This window comes from Chrysemys picta, chromosome 2 (genome assembly GCF_011386835.1).
Source record: "Chrysemys picta bellii isolate R12L10 chromosome 2, ASM1138683v2, whole genome shotgun sequence".
NCBI lineage: Eukaryota > Metazoa > Chordata > Testudines > Emydidae > Chrysemys > Chrysemys picta.
The window spans coordinates 181,684,109-181,701,989 of record NC_088792.1 but is presented as its reverse complement, the minus strand read 5'-3'; the positions used below and the strand labels follow the sequence as shown (position 1 = coordinate 181,701,989).

General features: G+C 40.4%; 1 protein-coding gene across 5 annotated transcripts in view; it reads left to right on the top strand.

The window, feature by feature from the left end:
* JARID2 (jumonji and AT-rich interaction domain containing 2) overlaps nucleotides 1–17,881 on the top strand; it is a 315,799-nt gene that overhangs the window by 56,606 nt on the left and 241,312 nt on the right. The window contains exon 2 of one of the 5 annotated variants that reach the window (XM_065585070.1): nucleotides 247–384. The exons of the other annotated variants lie outside the window; for them this stretch is intronic. The gene's annotated coding sequence lies outside the window, so the exon portion shown is untranslated. The remainder of the gene's footprint in view (nucleotides 1–246; nucleotides 385–17,881) is intronic. 5 annotated transcript variants of the gene reach the window in all.

Genomic DNA, 17,881 nt, shown 5'->3' with positions numbered 1-17,881 from the left:
AGTGTAACTATCAAAATTTAAAAAAATTCAGCCAGAAAATGGGTTAATTCCCCCCTATTTTTAAAAAATACCATTGGATCTTTGACCACAAGAAAACAAGACTGCCATTTTTACATTTGGTATGTGCAGTGTTCCCAAGAGAGAATGTTGAGATGCTGGTTCAGTTCTGACTCTCAGGGAAGAATGCCACCTATGAAAACTACTGCATGCTCTTGCATCATCTACAGTCTGTTTTTTCTATTCCAGACCTGATTAGGCCTGACCCTGCTCACGAGCTGTGTCAAGGTCACAGCCCAAGAGGGTGACAATAGCTGCAACAATATCTAGGAGAAGGAAAACTCTGATTTCAAATGAGGGCACGTGGAGATCTCTTATCCTCTTCAGGCAAGTCTTTCTAGCAGAAAGAACACTGATTTCAAACTCAAGTGGTCCAAACTTGTTAGTCTTAGAAGGCAAGTTGACTAGGATGGACCCACTGATACCTGTTGCTAGCAGTATTGCTTTGTGGTCTGGAAGTAGCTGTATTAAATTAAACTGACATCAAAAAGCTGGAGGCAGTAGAGAGAGAGTTCTTCGAAAGATGGTGGGTGTAAAGTGGAATGATCTTAAAACAGTTAGGAAGTTAGAAGGAGAGTAGGATGTGAAATCAGGGTATAGGGTTGCTACAGTTAAAAAGATTGTGATGCTGGGGACACTGCAGAAGGCCAATGATAGGATGCCAAAGAAAACAATGCAAACACAATCCAGGTCAGTCCAGCCTAGAAGCTGACCATTGACTAGAACAGGGGTCTGCAACCTTTCAGAAGTGGTGTCCCGAGTCTTCATTTATTCACTCTGATTTAAGGTTTCGCGTGCCAGTAATACATTTTAACGTTTTTAGAAGGTCTCTTTCTATAAGTCTATAATATATAACTAAACTATTGTTGTATGTAAAGTAAATAAGGATTTAAAAATGCTTAAGAACCTTCATTTAAAATTAAATTAAAATGCTGAGCCCCCAGACTGGTGGCCAGGACCCGGGCAGTGTGAGTGCCACTGATAATCCGCTCATGTGCCGCCTTCGGCACGCGTGCCATAGGTTGCCTACCTCTGGACTAGAAGATGGTGGGACGTTGTATGCAGGAACATGACTAGACTAGGCTTAATAGAGGAGCAAGCCATAGACAGGAACAAACAGTGATGCTGTACTGCTCCCCATGTCTGCAAAGATGCTCCAGGCTGAAAAGAAGTGTCACAACTGGAGAACCTTTCCTAAAGGCCCAGTGGAGAGATTCAGCTGGAAATAGAGTGGGAGAGGAAGAGTCCTGATTTCCTTCTGCACTTCTGTTTGCTGCGCATTAGACTAGAATGTATCTGTACTAAACATGTGCAAGCTTGTTTTGCCCCTACCTGCTGCAGAGCAGGATTTACCCCAGTCTGGAAATGTGACATTGAGGAAATGTCAGCAACTTAATAATTTTTTAAATTTATTTGATGCTACCCTGAACAAACATTTACATATGTTTTTGTTTTTTAAATTTCAGCAAGAGATTCAAAGTCTAAGTATTTCAAATTGATTAGAGTAAGAGCTGAGGACTATACTCTTTCACTACAGTTTAGTAAATGGTCTGAACAGTTTCTGCCTGGTGTGTGTCTGAGAGCGAGAGAGTGCGCACGTGTAGGCAGGTTATACTATGAATTTCTGTAACACTCTCCACAAATTGATCTTGAAGTGTTTTGCAAAGATGAATTAATTCTTACAACATTCTGGTCAGGCAGGGAAGACTGTGATCTTATTTTTATAGCGAATGAATCAAGCACAGAGTGTATTGCCCCAAGTTATACACAGTCCGTGGAAGAGTACACTTCAGGCCTCCCGATTCTCAGGTCCTGAGCTTTCACCAGGGCCGTCTCCAGGCACCAGCTCAGCAAGCAGGTGCTTGGGGCGGCCAAGGGGAAGGGGCGGCATGGAGCTGGGTCCCTCAGTCCCTCTCGGAGAGAAGGACCTGCTGCTGAAGTGCCGCTGAAGAAGAAAGCGGCGCAGTGGAGCTGCCGCCGAAATGCCGCCCATCGTGGCTTTTTTTTTTTTTTTTTTTTTTTTTTTTTCTGCTTGGGGCAGCAAAAACCCTAGAGCCGGCCCTGGCTTTCACTACAAGACCCTCTTTCCAGCAGTAGGTTTAGCCTTGTCAAACATATTCCTCATCCAATAATGTAATTTCAGCCACACGGTAATGTTGTGGAAAGTTGTGTGATGGGATAATCAGTTGATCTTTTGTTCTGGGATATATGTAAAGTTAGGGTGGGGAGTTATGTAAAACACACAATGGCTTTTTGCATGGTTGGCAGGTAACATTGCAAATAACACATCTGTCATTAAAGAAAATAAAATTTGCTATCCCCACCCTTTTTTTTGTAATATGTGTATACATAAAAGGGAGTGAGGTGAAAGAATGGTTTTGCCTGAAAAAAATCCAGCATTTTACACAGGGTGCTAACTGTTGACCCTGGCACTTGTTATAATTAGCAAATTTATTTGTGTCTGTGTTCTTCTCTCTCTCCCCGCCCTTGCCCACCTCCCCTCCAAACGTTCCTGAAATACACTGTGAACAGTGTCTTCTCTTGGATTATGGTAACTCAGCACGGAACAAAAAGTATTATGAGCAGGCCTAGGGAAGCAATAAAACATTGGATGGCTTCACTTTTATAATATTCTTGCAGAACTTTTTTTTTTTTTTTTGGTAAATGCTTAAAAGCTCTAAAGAGAGTGACATCCTCTTTTAAAATCTGCTGTCAAAACAGAAATGAAACACACAATTCAAACAAAAATCAAATTCTATATATGTAACAATGACCTGTCTAAGTTGTCCACAGTGTGTGGTCCATGGAGTTGAAGTAGCTTCTGTTTAATTTATAATATGCACAAACTCTGCAGAGTGCACTTTTTTTAGAGGGAAACAAAAAGAAAAACCCTGTTGGAGGAGGAGGATTAGAAGCAAACTGACAGTGTGTTTATTACACAGTGTGTAACTTACCAAACTGCTTCATTTTTCTTCGTGGTCCAGACTTGTCACTTCCATTTGGCAAATCCTGATAGTGAAAAGTCTGAAAGCAGCTGTTACTGGCTTCCCTCTGACCCCTGCTCAACTTTTACATATATTTTGGTGTCAGATATTTGTTATTGAGATAACAAATAAATATTGTTTTAATTAACTGGCCAGATTTGGTCTTTCTCTGAAATGTGAACAGAGTGCAGTGCAGGATTTCCAGGAGAGAGAATGTAATTTTTAAAGCACGTTTCTTATTCAGTACCTCTTTTTATTCTACAGAAAGGGCTGCAACAACTAATGGGTTACCAGTTATGTACATGGAAACTACAGTTAGAATCTTTTCAATTAAGAATGAAAAGTTGAGTGTAATGGTGATGGGAATGAGCAAGAGAAATAAAACATGAATTAAATTCTGGGACTTTCTTGATTAGGACCATCACTCCAGGGAGTAGTAAAATTCATGTTATCATATTTTCATAGTTGGATATCACCTATTAGGGACCCTTCACAGCTGGTGTAATTCTGCCCAGTCTGGCTATGGAGTTGCTTTGCTGAATCTTCCACTCCTCCCCCTCTTCACAGGAAGCTCTGTTTTGATGATGGATGGCCACTGCATAGCACCACAGTCCCAGTTCACCAAAGGCTTGTCTAGCAAGGCCTTGCAGAAGTACCGTAGAGGGGCTAGTGTGCTGGAGCAGGAAAATGGCAAACTACTCTGTCTTATTCTACTGCTCTCTCACTCCTGAGAGCTCTTTGATCTCCTGCCCTCCTTCATTCGAGTTCTGGGAAACCGCGTCCTTTCCTTTCTGCTTACAGGCATAATTATTTGGGGCTCACTTGGCAGCAGTTTAGGCACTCTGCCATTTTAAAACTTTTTTCAGTGCTATGCACTGAGCAGCACCAGTAGAACAGCCTGAGGGAAACCTGCTGCTTACCTGCTTCAGGACATCAGCTCCAACATTGTCCTGAATGGCCTGTCACAGTCTGTCTTCAGAGCTGAATCTCCTAACCAAAAGCATTGTAGTGTAGCTGAAACTGCTAGTCTTGCTTGACCCCTGCATTTCACTTACAAATATTGCGAGGGGTGTATGTGTGGAAGAGAGTCAGACACCAAGACCCACTTGGGATCAGCACATTGTATCTGGATGGTAGGCTCCTTTTTCTTTCATGTATCCATTCTGCCCACAAGAATCTCCTGTGCCCTTTCCCAACAGATTTCCCTTCACCCCGCATAAAAGTACTCTCCCCATTACTAGGCTTGCAATCTCATGCTCTGAATAGCCCTAAACCTTGAATTGTCAGAAGCTGACACTGGATGACAGGAGATGGATCACTTGAAGTTGTTCTCTTCTGAAGCACCTGGCATTGGCCACTGTCGGAAGACAGGATACTGGGCTAGATGGACCATTTGTCTGACCCAGTATGGCTGTTCTTATGTTCCCTCTTAAGCATCTGAGACAAAAGGGTCCAGATATGCCAGTGGCTAAGTGTCAGCCATGTTGGTTCTGGAAGCCTCTAAGCTAGGGGTGGCCAACCTGAGCCTGAGAAGGAGCCAGAATTTACCAATGAATGTTGCCAAAGAGCCACCGTAATATGTCAGCAGCTCCCCATCAGCTCCCCGCCCCCGCTCCCAGCACCTCTTGGCCACCGGCAGCCCCGCCAATCAGCACCTCCCCCTCCCCACGCCTCCCGCCCACCACAATCAGCTGTTTTGCAGTGCGCAGGAGGCTCTGGTGGGGAGGGGGGAGGAATGAGGGCATGGCATGCTTGGGGGGACGGGGTAGGGGCTTTGGGGGAAAGGGTGGAGTGGTGGCAGGGCCTGGGGCAGAGCAAGGGGTTGAGCAGTGAACACCCCACAGCACATTGGAAAGTTAGCATCTGTAGCTCCAGCCTCGGAGTCAGCTTCTATGCAATAAGCCGCATATTAACCTCCGAAGAGCCGCATGCTGCTCCGGAGCCACAGGTTCGCCACCCCTGCTCTAAGCTGTCTTTTTTTTTTTTTTTTTTTAAATCGGTTTGAACTTTTCCATTTGATTCTAAGAGAGTTCAGATTTACACTTCCACCCCATCCCACTCTGGAATTTGCTCCGATATTAAACTCCGTATATCAGTGGTGATTTTGTGCAGGTGCATTGCATAATTCCTTAATTAAGAGTTCAGATTTTCTGCTGCATATACTGTTCCCTCTGGCCTGGAAGACAAATGACCTTTCTTTTCTTATGGAACGACTTGAGGATGTATATTCTTTGCCTCCCTTCCTTTTACTAGCAAGGCAGCTGGGAAGATCAGAGTGAACAATATATCAGTGACTAACCATTCCTTTCTTTTCGCCATTGGTTTCCTGATTTTAATGGAGTCTATTTGGAACCCCTGGCCTCTTCCAATATTCAAAGATCTCTGCAAGGTCTTTAGTTCTCCAGGGAGCTTCAGACACTTCATTTAATGGCTTGGAACCTGAGATCATGAGCCTCTTCAGCTGGCAAACATACTGAAGTCTAGGGGTACGTCTATACTTACCTCCGGGTTTGGCGGTAAGCAATCGATCTTCTGGAATCGATTTATCGCGTCTTGTCTAGACGCGATAAATGGATCCCGGAAGTGCTCGCCGTCGACGCCGGTACTCCTGCTCCGCGAGAGGAGTACGCGGAATCGACGGGGGAGCCTGCCTGCCGCGTGTGGACCCGCGTTAAGTACCTTGTAGTTCGAACTAAGGTACTTTGACTTCAGTTACGTTATTCACGTAGCTGAAGTTGCGTATCTTAGTTCGAACTGGGGGGTTAGTGTGGACCAGCCCTGGGAAAGCTGCCTCTTAAAGAATGTAGTGGAAAACATTGAAAGGCTGGTTCTTTTGGTGTGTAGGCATAGACTTAAATTCATGCAGATGACATTAAACATTCTAGTTTGTCTTGGCAGTCTTCTCTGAGGCCTGAATTATTCAAACATATTGGCACTGTATGTTATTAACCTGTGACTTTTCTTTATCCAACTTGCTCCTTCGTTCTTCTGTTTCCTAGTTTTTTTAAACGTAAACAGCAGAATACATTTAAAAAATTGGGATTGTGCCCTGTTTGCTTCACGATTGCGAAGAGACTTGTACCTATTTCTGCCCCCCATTTTTCCCAACACCTTTCTTCTTGGGTGTCATACTTCGTTTTTTGCCTTTTTTTTTTTTTTTTAAATCATCAGAAATATCAGGAATGTCAAGCTGATTCTTCAGTCTCAGTTTTGCTGCAGGATCTCTTGGAAGGGGTTAAATGATGGAGAGTGCCCATACTTGTTATCGAAGGAGTAATGGTGCTTCATCTTTAACAAAGACCTCTTTATTCCCAAGTGTCCATTAAATATTGCAGTTAAATAAGTGTAAACAAAAGGAAGCATGTAGAGTTTTCAACAGTCTAACTAAAACCCTTTGCCTTCTGTTATTCAATTTTTAGTCTCTTGTGATATCATTTTAATAAATATTTGATTACTTTTCCAGGGTAAAGAAGACCTGAAATTCTGATATGAAAACCCCCCAAACCCAGAATGTTTTGTAACCAGATTTGTTTCTAGACCATAAAGACACAAAGGGCACAAACCCAACTTAGCTGGCCAGAAGAGCTCTTCTGGGAAAGGATCTGTGCCTTCAGATACTTCAGGGCAAAATGGTTCTCTGTCCAGCTCTTGGTTTTGTCCTTACAAAAACATGGACTTTCATCCAGACCCACAACAATTCTTCCATCTCTGCCCTAATTCTAAGAAAGCCGTCTGCCGCTGTAAAGGAGGGCTTATATAATCTGAATGTTAAAAGGGCTGTTCCACTCTATTTGCATAACTTCAGATAATGGAAAAATACTATTCTTTGCACTATTTTGAGGCTGAAAATATATGCTTATAGAAGCTGTATTATTTATTTTAATAACTTCTAGTTTGTTTTGTAGGTATCTGGTCTGTTTACCATTGGTGTGTGGTTCTTCAAGGCTTGCTCCTCCCAGCAGAGAAGTTCCCATAAGAGTGGATTGTGTGTGTGTGTGTGTGTGTGTGTGTGTGTGTGTGTGTGTGTGTGTGTGTGTGAGAGAGAGGTTTCAGTGTGAAGAAGAGGAAGCTAGGGATGCGGGGGGGAGAGTGGTTTTTAATTTCTTACCTTTTTTAAAAAGAAGAACAGGAGGACTTGTGGCACCTTAGAGACTAACAAATTTATTAGAGCATAAGCTTTCGTGGACTATAGCCCACTTCTTCGGATGCATAGTTTTGGTTTCTCCTAATAATAATGCTTATTGATATGGACACACTCTTAAGTTGTACTAAGAGCTTGTCTACACTATAGGCTATGTTGGTATAACTTGTCTCTCTCTCTCCCCCCTCCCCTTTGTAGGTTCACTTAGAAGTGATTTGTATACTTCGTTTTCTGACCAATGAAGGAATATTTGTCTCGGTTAAAATGCCCAGCCTCTGTGTATCCTCAGCCCAACTTCTATAAGAGTATAGTAGTATACCCAAGTAGCCAATTAATTAGATATCTTCAGTTTAATTTTCTAAAACCTCATGTGAATGATACCAGAAAAATCTAGACCTATAAAATAAATGGGCAATATATTGGGGATGAACATAGATCAGTATGCTTGTGGGCATCCTCCATTTTGGTGAAACATTAACTCTTTATTGAAGGTAAATTGCAAAGTTTTTTTAATTACGATTTTACAAGAGGCAGGAGTGGGAAGAATGTGAGTGTTGATAAAAGTTACAGTAACACTGTATTTATCACAGTGTGAGGCAATCAGTCACTTCCTCTGGTTGTGAGGAGTCTGAGCGGCCAAATTGCTGGTTCCATGGTGGTGGCAATGCTGCCTACCACGGCATCAACAGGATGTAGTATCTGAGAGGTCATTCAAACAAAATGTGTTTCATTGCCTTGTGAGTTCATTCATAGCAGTGAAATATTTGAAAGAAGTTATCCATAACCTCATCCCAAAATGGAATTTTGTTTTTTGCTTTGCTTTGAGAAAGCTTTCAGTCCCATTGGTGGGGTTGGAGATGGGAGGTCATTTCAAATTTGACAGGCAAGTCTGGTGTCCTAGACATGCTAGTCTTGAATAAATCAGAAGAATAATTTATTTACCCCTCCCCACACACCCCGAAAATGAAAAAAGGAATATCAACTCTGTACTGCGAGCATGTAATTTTTGAGTTTCTAATTTTAGAAGATGTGTGGTTTACAATTGTAATGATACTTGAGGCCAGAAGTGGTTAATTAAAATTTGTAATTTCGAATGATTTTTTACAAAAAAATTCCTTTAAAAAAATCACAAAAATGTATAACTTCTGTTTCAATTATTTTGCAGAAAATACTTGCCATTTTCTGACCAGCTCCCTTTAGCTCTTCTTCAAATCTTCAGAATGATTTACAAACTTCCATTTTTTAATCTGCCCTTGTGAGTTATGAAAATAGTTTTACTCTTGTTTGCTGCTGTTGAGATAGAGAAGTGATTTGCCCAAGGCCGTTCAGTAAATCAGTGGCAGAATCAAGATTAAAATTCTACAGTTTCTGCCTTCATGTCTTGTGTGCAACCCAGAGCTGCCTTTTTTTGCAATAGGAAACAACACTCTTTGGTCATGCTCAGCACATCATCATGATTACAGCTGGTGGAAAAATGGGGGTGGGGAGAATCCAAGATATTTCCTGTGTCAAAATATCAATATGTTCAACCATTTATACTTAGTTTTCATTTTCAGTGGTTTATAATGACTTGTTTAATATATCTGAAGGAATTTGTTTGACACTCTTCCTTCCTGAAGGAGTAAATCAATGGCAAGTTTAAAGACAAGACCAGTCTTTTAAAAATTGAGTTATCCAAATGCAAAGAGGACTTCCTCCATTTTAAAAATAGGCATACAAAATGGTTTTCACATTCAGACAGTTGCAGACTTCAACACTGACAGAAACCTCAGCTTGAAAGGAAAGCTTTTTATAGTCACCATGTGAGAGAATATAAATAGGGCTTAAGGTTGGAGACCTCTTTCATCCTGTGTTTGGAGTGGTTGGGACGACATTTATTCATGTCGTGGTATTGCTGAGTTTGCAGCTTAGGGTCCTTTGGATTTAAGAGAGCCAATTAACTGAAACATAGTCAGTAGTTTAAAATACAGTGATTCAGTTTACATTTTTATATAGATACCCCCAAAAAAGGAAAAAATATGTATTAAAACAAAAAGGCCCTAATTTTAAACAAAATTATTGCTATTCATCTTTTTAAGCTGTGCTCCAGAAAATATTTCATGCCTAGTATTATTAGAATTGGAAAAAGTTATATTTTTTCCAGCGCTCTAGTTGGTTTAAAAACTCTTTTCCTACTGTGAAAGACTTATCTCTCTAGTGAGTGATAAAATGACATTTTAAATAAACTAAAATACTTTTGCGACCTCTAATTTTACTTGCTTTTAAACATCAAAGCACAAAACTTACTCAGTAATATCTAAAGGCTTGGATTCATAAAATTACTGCCTAGTTAGAAAGGGAAGTTGCAGGAAGAAATTACTGTAGCAAAAATTAAAATATTATTATTATTATTATTATTATTATTTTTTGGTAGTGTCTAGGTATTAACAATAGACTTATGGCACGAATAAGAGTTACTGTGCAGGTAGGACCTTGCAGAAGCCCCAGAATCTAGGAACCAATGTTTACAAAAACTGGACATTGAGTGTAAGCTGTACTGGCCTGGTGTGCACTAGAAATGTTATCCTGGTATAACTGTGCCCATGTCTACACTGTGGGCACTACAGCCTCATAGTATGCTGGTCTAACCCCGTAGTGTAGATGAAGACTAGAGCAACGGAAGAATCCACCTCCTTGAGCAACAGTAGGTATGTTAACGTAGGGATTCTAGCTGCATCTACACTGGGGGTTAGGTCAGCATAGCTGCGTGCTGAGGGGTATGGATCTTTCACACCCCTGAGTGCTGTGGCTACGTCGACCTAGGTTTTAGGTGTAGACTAGGTCCATGTCAAGTTAGGAGTGTGGCATGTTTTTTTTAAATAAACTGATATAAGCCCTAGTGTCAATGAAGTTCTATGCTGGGGTAATGCTGCTTTATACTGGTATAGTTTATTTTGCTTTACCAACCAGAATATGCTACACCAGTCAGTATAAACTTATGCTGGTATAACTGTCCACCCTTGATGGTGTAGAGGATAGGGAGACAAAATACATACAGAGCAGGTTCTCGGAACATCCTGTGTATTTAGCAAGAGCTTTCATTAGAGTTCCACCCCCCACCCCCAGCCCTCCCTTTAAATGCCAAAGTGACTTAAAATGAGAGTGCTGCTTCAGTAGTTATGCACCATCAAGGTACAGATGCTGTTGCTGGGAAATGAAGACATACTGAGAAACAACACTATCCTGAATCTTTCGTATTTTGTAATTTAAAAACACAAAACACATTTTATATATGTGTTTTCTTTTTCATGCAGTGTTTCACATGTAATAACTTTAAGGGGGAGAAGGTTGGCCTTATTTCTCTTTAAAGCCTCCTGTAGCAAGCTGGCCTCATGATGATTATAAACTCATAAACCTTAGCAGTTTCATTAGAAACAATCTGTTTTAAAAGGGAACCGGGCAGGAGGTAGGAAGCAATGCCTAGTGAGATTCCTAAATTGCTCAGGATGTTGTAAACACAAATGTCTTCTTTTGATGTTGTGAAGGGTCGTTGAGATGCAGTAGTTTGACCCAAGGATGTTAGAGGCAAGTGGCAAAAATCACATAGTTTCCGCCCTGCCTCCCATTTCACCCACATTTCCATTTATTTTTGCCTGCGGCTGGCATTTAAGAAGGTGTAGGGAAGCAGCCCAGACAAGCTTTCCTTTTGGCTCTTATCAGTAGTGAATTAGAAAATTTGTTTGTACTTTTGGTCTGTTTCACCAGATGACATGGCGTTGTCTTGTTAAACTAGCCAACAAGCAATTCTCTTTAAATACAGCACGTCCTAGCTGAGGAAGGGAAAAACAAAACAAAACACATGAGTAACAGGAGAAGCTGAAAAAGGAAATACTACTACAAGATTGACATTTTGTGTGTGTTCAGAAGAAATGTATTCTAGCTATTTTATCAGTATAGCTGAGATAGGCAAACCTGACATCTCAGAAGGGGGTGTGTGTGTGTGTAAATAAGATAAAGATATAACACATGTGTATTCAACATTTCTTTAAAATTTGTGTGTTGACTCTGTTCTTTCCTCTCTTCCTTGCAAACACTTTGAGAAGACAAGCATTTGAAGGGTTTAAATTAAGCTGAAACAGGAGAGAGGGACTTGTTGGCTTCAGTTGTGCTGTTGATTTTTGCTGAAGCTTTGTGAACCCAATAACTTATTCTATTCTTTCTTACCACACAAAACCTAAACGTATTCTTAGTCTCTGCAGGCCCTCAGTAAAGAAACCATTGGTCTTAGTATTTCCCAAAATCAACATACTGGTAACTAGCAACAGAGAGTCCTGTGGCACCTTTAAGGCTAACAGATGTATTGGAGCATAAGCTTTCGTGGGTGAATATTCTCTGTTGCTTTTTACAGATCCAGACTAACACGGCTACCCCTCTGATAGTGGTAACTGGTATAGGTGAGAGAGGGGAAAACTCATTCATCTAAGGCTTGGTCCACACTGGGGTGGGGGATCGATCTAGGAAACGCCACTTCAGCTACGAGAATAGCGTAGCTGAAGTCGACGTTTCCTAGATCGAACTAAGTTTACTTACTGTGGGTCCACGCGGCGCAGGCAAGCTCCTCCGTCGACAGCGCTTCCTCCTCTCGGCAAGCAGGAGTTCCGCAGTCGATGGGGGAGCACTTCTGGGATCGATTATCGAGTCCAGATGAGACACGATAAATTGATCCCGGAAGATCGATCTCTACCCGCCAAATCAGGCGGGTAGTGTGGGCCTAGCCTGAGAGTTCTTACAGTTTGTTTTCAGGGAAGTGGGGTAGTCAAAGTGAGTAGCATTTTGGGAATATGCCTTAAATCGATGTATCCTGTGACTGTTATGGTTATTTTCTGTCCGACCTTAAGAAACTGTCTCCACTCATTGAGACTATTGTTCTCTTTGCTTTAAAGAGGTTGTGTTTATGATTTAATGCACAATGCAAGGAAAGTAGTCCTATTGCGGGAAGGACTTCTGATATTGTGTCTAATATCAGTAGCATTTTATATACTTGCTAGGCAATATACATCTTCTTCAAAGATACTGTTGGTCCTTTATTGTATCCTACTGAATTTGAGGCTCTGGTGATGCAACCAAGAGGAATAACTACTTTTGTTAGTGATCTTTCATGCTAATTCTGTTTGCTAGACCTTTGCACTGGCCCAGTGCTTGCTTTAGGCCTTACAGCATTCAGTGTGATTCAGCACATAATACACAAAGGAGAAATGTCTTGTGTGGGAACTTGGTGCCTATTAACATCTTGCAGAAACAATGCTGATGGCATTCATTTTTCTTGTTTTCATACATAAAGCCCATCAAACTCCTCTGATTCTGTACTTAGATCAGTGGTTTCAGAATTATCCAGTGGAGAGGGCCCAGTTCCATTTTGAACTTTAACTGTGGACTTGGCTATAAATTTAGGATGACCTGCTCTTTGAAGCCCTCAGCAGAGCATCCAGCGATGTCAGTGGGAAGCTTGCATAAAGAGATCTAGGATGGAATAGAGTCTTTATATAGTAGTTAAACTTCTAGTTGTTCAGTATCTTATTGTCACATTGTGACATTCAGTGAGGAAAATATATTCCCTTTTTTTTAGATCCATCACTGCTTCTGTTTATTTATTTTCCTTCTCTATCCTCTGCTCTGCTTCTTTCCTTTCCCCTCTCCTTTGTGAGTCTCATCTCTTCTTCCCTATGCAATTCCTTCCCTACAGGAACTCTCATTTCCTTTCTGGGAGATTCAGTTCCACTCCCTTCCCCATTTCATTTACTAAAGTAATCAGCAATGCTCACATTTAGAATGTCATCATTTGGTTTAATTCACAAATTAAATTAATTGGAGGAAGATGTGGCATAATGGTCCAGGAAACTGAAACTTTCGGTCAGTTTCAGACTGTCTGCAGACTTGGGAAGGGACCTCTGCATCATTTTGCACTCAAGTTTTCAAGGTTATCTTGACTTGGTAACTTGCAAGGGGTAGAAACTTCTTTCTCCCTTTTAATAATTAAAAAAGAAAAACACTTCTGAATTTCTGTGCACTGAGGAGAATGTGGGACTAAACAGAATACATGGATAGATCAAACGGATGGAGTATTAGATGGGTCTGGCTTAGACACTGTGGTGACAGGTGGTATTAAAAAGGTCACTCCATGAGTCAGTGGGAGAACCTGAATTAAAATTTGGAACTTCCCACCCCTGTGCTCATTTCTCCAATCATGCTCTCTCACAGTGATGGAAGATTTTGGGGTTAACAGTATTGGATGGCCTCTCTACTGAGTGGGGCAAACTGTGATGTTTGAGCAGTTCATTTGGCTAATATATACGCTAATCACAGGCCATTCATGTAGAATTATTCTATGCGAAAATCATGTGTTCCTACTTTCATATCATCTTAGCGTATGCGGAACGTGCCTGAGGTAGCACATGACCGGGATTCATCACCAAATTTGGTCCCTGGTTGGATCATTAGCTTCCCAGGCCCATACTGATGTTTATAAATACATACAGATCTATGCCCATAGTGATCCATATGTATTTATAACAAGCATGGGAAATACCGTTCACACATTCATGCCTATCTACCATGGAAATATTTTTGCATTTCCTTAGATTTGTAAGTTCTAAAAAATTAACATTAGCTTAATCTGTGTGCCTAAAAGGATGGACAAAGGCTAGGAAAATGCTCTAGATAATTTACTAGAAAAAATATATATAATATGATTTGAAGCCAATGTTTTGAAGAAAGTTTTGGTTTTGAAAGCTACTGTACTTTTACCCGTCTGGTGTGCATTATGGTGCGGCTGCTAAACAACATAAAACTATGTAGCTAATGACATGAAATGTTTCCTCCTTTGATCTAATCAGAAGTCTGTCTTGAGCTGCTGGTTTAGATCTTCATCAGAAAAGAATATAGGAAACAAGTACTTAGTATTTCGCTTTGGCATTTAGCCTCATGAGCTCTATTATTACTTCTTGGATGGATCAAATGAGGTCAGTGGAATGAGCTTCCTGCATGAAGTCTTAGAAGTAAAAGTTACATCTCTGTTTATAGATCTCTAATTTGAAAATTAACATGAAAGGTAATCTAGAACCTGGGTAGAAAGGTGGATATGAAAAGCAATAGAATAGTTGCTTTAAGCTTGAATATTAAATAAAACAGTTGTCTAGATTGCTTTGAACTAAAATAATTATTAGTGGCATTTTCAAGAATTGTGATTATGGTATAATATGAGAACTAGATTATTTTGAAATAATCTCAAATTCGACTTGGTTTGTATTGTCATGTTTTGAGAATAAAAAGATATCAGTTCAGCCTTGATCAGAAGAAATGTATAACAAGGTAGGGGTGTGTGTGTGTGTGAGTGAATGAATTGCATCTCTCTCTCTCTCTGTGTTTATGTGAATCTATATCTTTTAAAAGCCTAACAACGCAAGGTATGTTGTATGAGACCATATGATTCTCTACCTGTTTTGCCTCTTTTAAAATAGCTACATTCCTAATCAGCTAAACATGATCATGCAGTTCAGTTGCAAAGCTGTAGAGGTACAGTGTTAGAATGATGGAATTAAGATATTTTATAGGTTTTAGTTAGTTTTGAGTTCACATTCACTTCAGAGCACGTGACCATCTTCCAAGAAACCTGATGAACTTGAATCCACCATACAGAAAAGTGTTTGAGAAAACCTGATGATGTGTTTTGTATCACTGTAGTGTCCATACATCAAAGTTAGGGAAGAACTCAATCTCGCTGAAAAGAAGGACCCAGGTCAAGTGAGAGGGAGGAAGCATCTACGTTCTCTAACTAGCAGATAGAAGGGACTGTCTCTGTGTAGAAGGAGAGTTGTCAGAATATGAGGCCTTTTGTGTGCAGAGGTGGGAGGAAGGGCTGGAAGAAATAAGTATGACTGTGTTGCCAACGCCCATGATATTAGGTGGTTTTCTTATCACACTAGCTTCTGGAGTTATGTTATTTATGTGAAAATTTCAGCTTTCGTTTTTTAAAAAGTAGGCTTCAAATCTTTGTGGTTGTGAAGAAGAAAGCTCAGAAACGCTTAAAAACCAGAAGGCAAATAAAAAGAAATCACCCAATTTTTTTTCTCTTTATGACTTTTAAGCAAATCTCATTGGGGGAGAGGAAGGGAAGGTGCTCATGCTTTTGGTATGCTTTGCATTGGCAAAGCTGGTGTAAATAGCATAAAATCCAAATTGGAAAGAGACACAATAGAAAAGAGAAACACACTATATACTATAATGGTGTGGGAATAAAAATGGTTTCAGTCTCTTATTTCCTTGGCTAAAGATAGCCTAGCACTTGCTGCTGAGGATTGTGGTTTTCTGATGAGCTGATTTTTCAGAAATAAGGACATGAAAAACTGAGAGGATATGGTCTTCTGTCTCTGAATGGAGAGATACTATCACTTTCATATACACTGGTTTAAATTTTAATTAAACTCAGGCGAAAAAGCACTGCTGACTAGACTAAAGCAAAATCCAGGCAGAGGCAGAGGGATGGAGTGGGAGGGAATGGTACGTGTGGAAGATAAGGAAACAATATTTAATTCTATTCAAGTCTGTGGTTTAAATGTTTATATTCTAAAATTCTTCAGTGAAACCCAGTTTGAATTGGAGTGTGTTTCTCAGTGATTTACAATGTCAAGAAGTCAAAAGGCAGAAAGGAAATAAAATCAATATGGTGAGGAAAATATCCAGTAATGAAGGGAAGGAGAATTGTAACCACTCCTATCATTCTGTATTTTCTCTTCACTACTTCGGATGACTGGGTTAGGAGACATGTGCAAGCAAATGTTCTTTAATTTTTGTTTTGGTAATTCCTTCTCCACACCCCTGGCTTTCTGTCATATGTGGCTCCAACCTCTGATTTATATGCATGGCTTCTTGCAATTACTGCTGCAGGAGGGCTAGGGAAGTCTCCGGGAGGCACATCAGCTGGCAGTGACCATGCACAATGCAGCAAATGATGTAGTGTGGGAGCTGTCTGAGGCTTGATGCGTCTGCAGATATGGTTTAGAGGGATAATTGACAGCATGCCTTATTCAATACAAAGAACAATGTTTAAGCATGATTGCAGTGATGTGCTGAAATAAACTCTGTTATGATTATGCTGCTACATTCTTGGCAGACTTACTGTAAACCACAGTGTGTGTTTTGGTGTGTACGTGGCTTTTTTTTTTTTCTTCTTTCTTTCGGGTAAGCAGATCAGTTAATGTCTGCCTTTCGTGAGCAGAAGCTTTCATCCTTAATACTAGGGTAAAACTGCATTCAAGCTGTCTATATTCTGTGAAGGTCAAACTACCATTTTGATTTCATTGTCTTGTATTAGGAGTTTGTACCAGAGTTCTGCCATAGCAGTATGGCTAAATCTTCTTTGCAGAGAGTGAATGCGTTTCCCCTGGCTCTGTTTCAGTCAAAGCTATTGTAATGTTTGTGGCGTTTCTGGGAGAGGGCTTGGCATTGCCCCGCTTTCCCCCACACCCCCTTTAGAAGTGTTAATGTTTATGTGCATCTTATTACATATTCAACTCTGAAAGCAGCAAAGGAGAAGTAGAATGTGCACCTCTCTCCTGTCCCTCATTAGGGTACTGTGCCTCGATTTTAATGGGTAATGAAATCCTGCCTATCAGACCTTAGCGAAATGGGTTGTAGTGAAATTTAATCTCCAATAGCCTCTTACCTGAGGCCTGATGTTCTAAGGGAGAATTCTAATGAGTGTTCCAAGAATTAAATACACTGTGTGACAAATAGACAACCTTTTTATTTTCTGACCCCTCCCCCACTCTCTTTAATAGGGCTACTTTCATGTTATCCACTAAATGAACCTTTCTCAGACCGCTTTAACATTCCCCATATGGTTCCAAAACCAAATTAGAACAGTGCATTGTTTTAATTATTTTCCACTTGTGTGGTCAGGAGGTTATTTGGTCTAGTGAGCTATATACTTCAGGCCCTTTTCCTCATTAATACCACCTTGTGCACATCCTGCACAAGTACAGGAATGGATAGGTTATCCACTTGGGTGGCCAGCTCTTGATATGACATAGTGGCCAGTATTTACAGTCACAATAGGAAACTTCTGTGACTTCGTATTTTTTTTTCCAGTAATGTTAATTATTTTAATAAATTTCAGCTCAACTCTAAGAATAAAGTTCTGCTAAAATATAAAAGATTCAATTATCAAAAACTAAATTTTTACTTAAGCTCCTCAATAAATATCATTTGTAAACTTGTTTTCTCATTCCAAGGAACCCCAAGGGAACTCTTTTTTGGGTTCTGAAAACTGATAGGCTTACAAAAAACGCAAAACGTGATGGGGGTAAAAATCTACATAGATGAAATGGGATATTGCTGTATCAGTTTTTGAGGGTGGAGAACCAGTTTTCATTGTAACACAATGCAAATACTTGGAATTGAAAAAGGGAAGCTGGAGATATCGCAACTAGACATTTCATGTGACTTGAAGTTTAATGCATCTTTCCACAGGAGCACTGATAAGGGAAACAAATCAACTAATGACATGCAGTCGGAGCCCCTACTAATCTAACTGAATATATTGCAGCTTTAAAAATATTGTCGTTCATGTTAACAAGGGATGTTGTTTCTAATTGTTGATATGCTCTTCATTGCAAAACCCAGCCAGCAGTCACCAGTGGGACTGGCCGCCAGGCAGTACAGG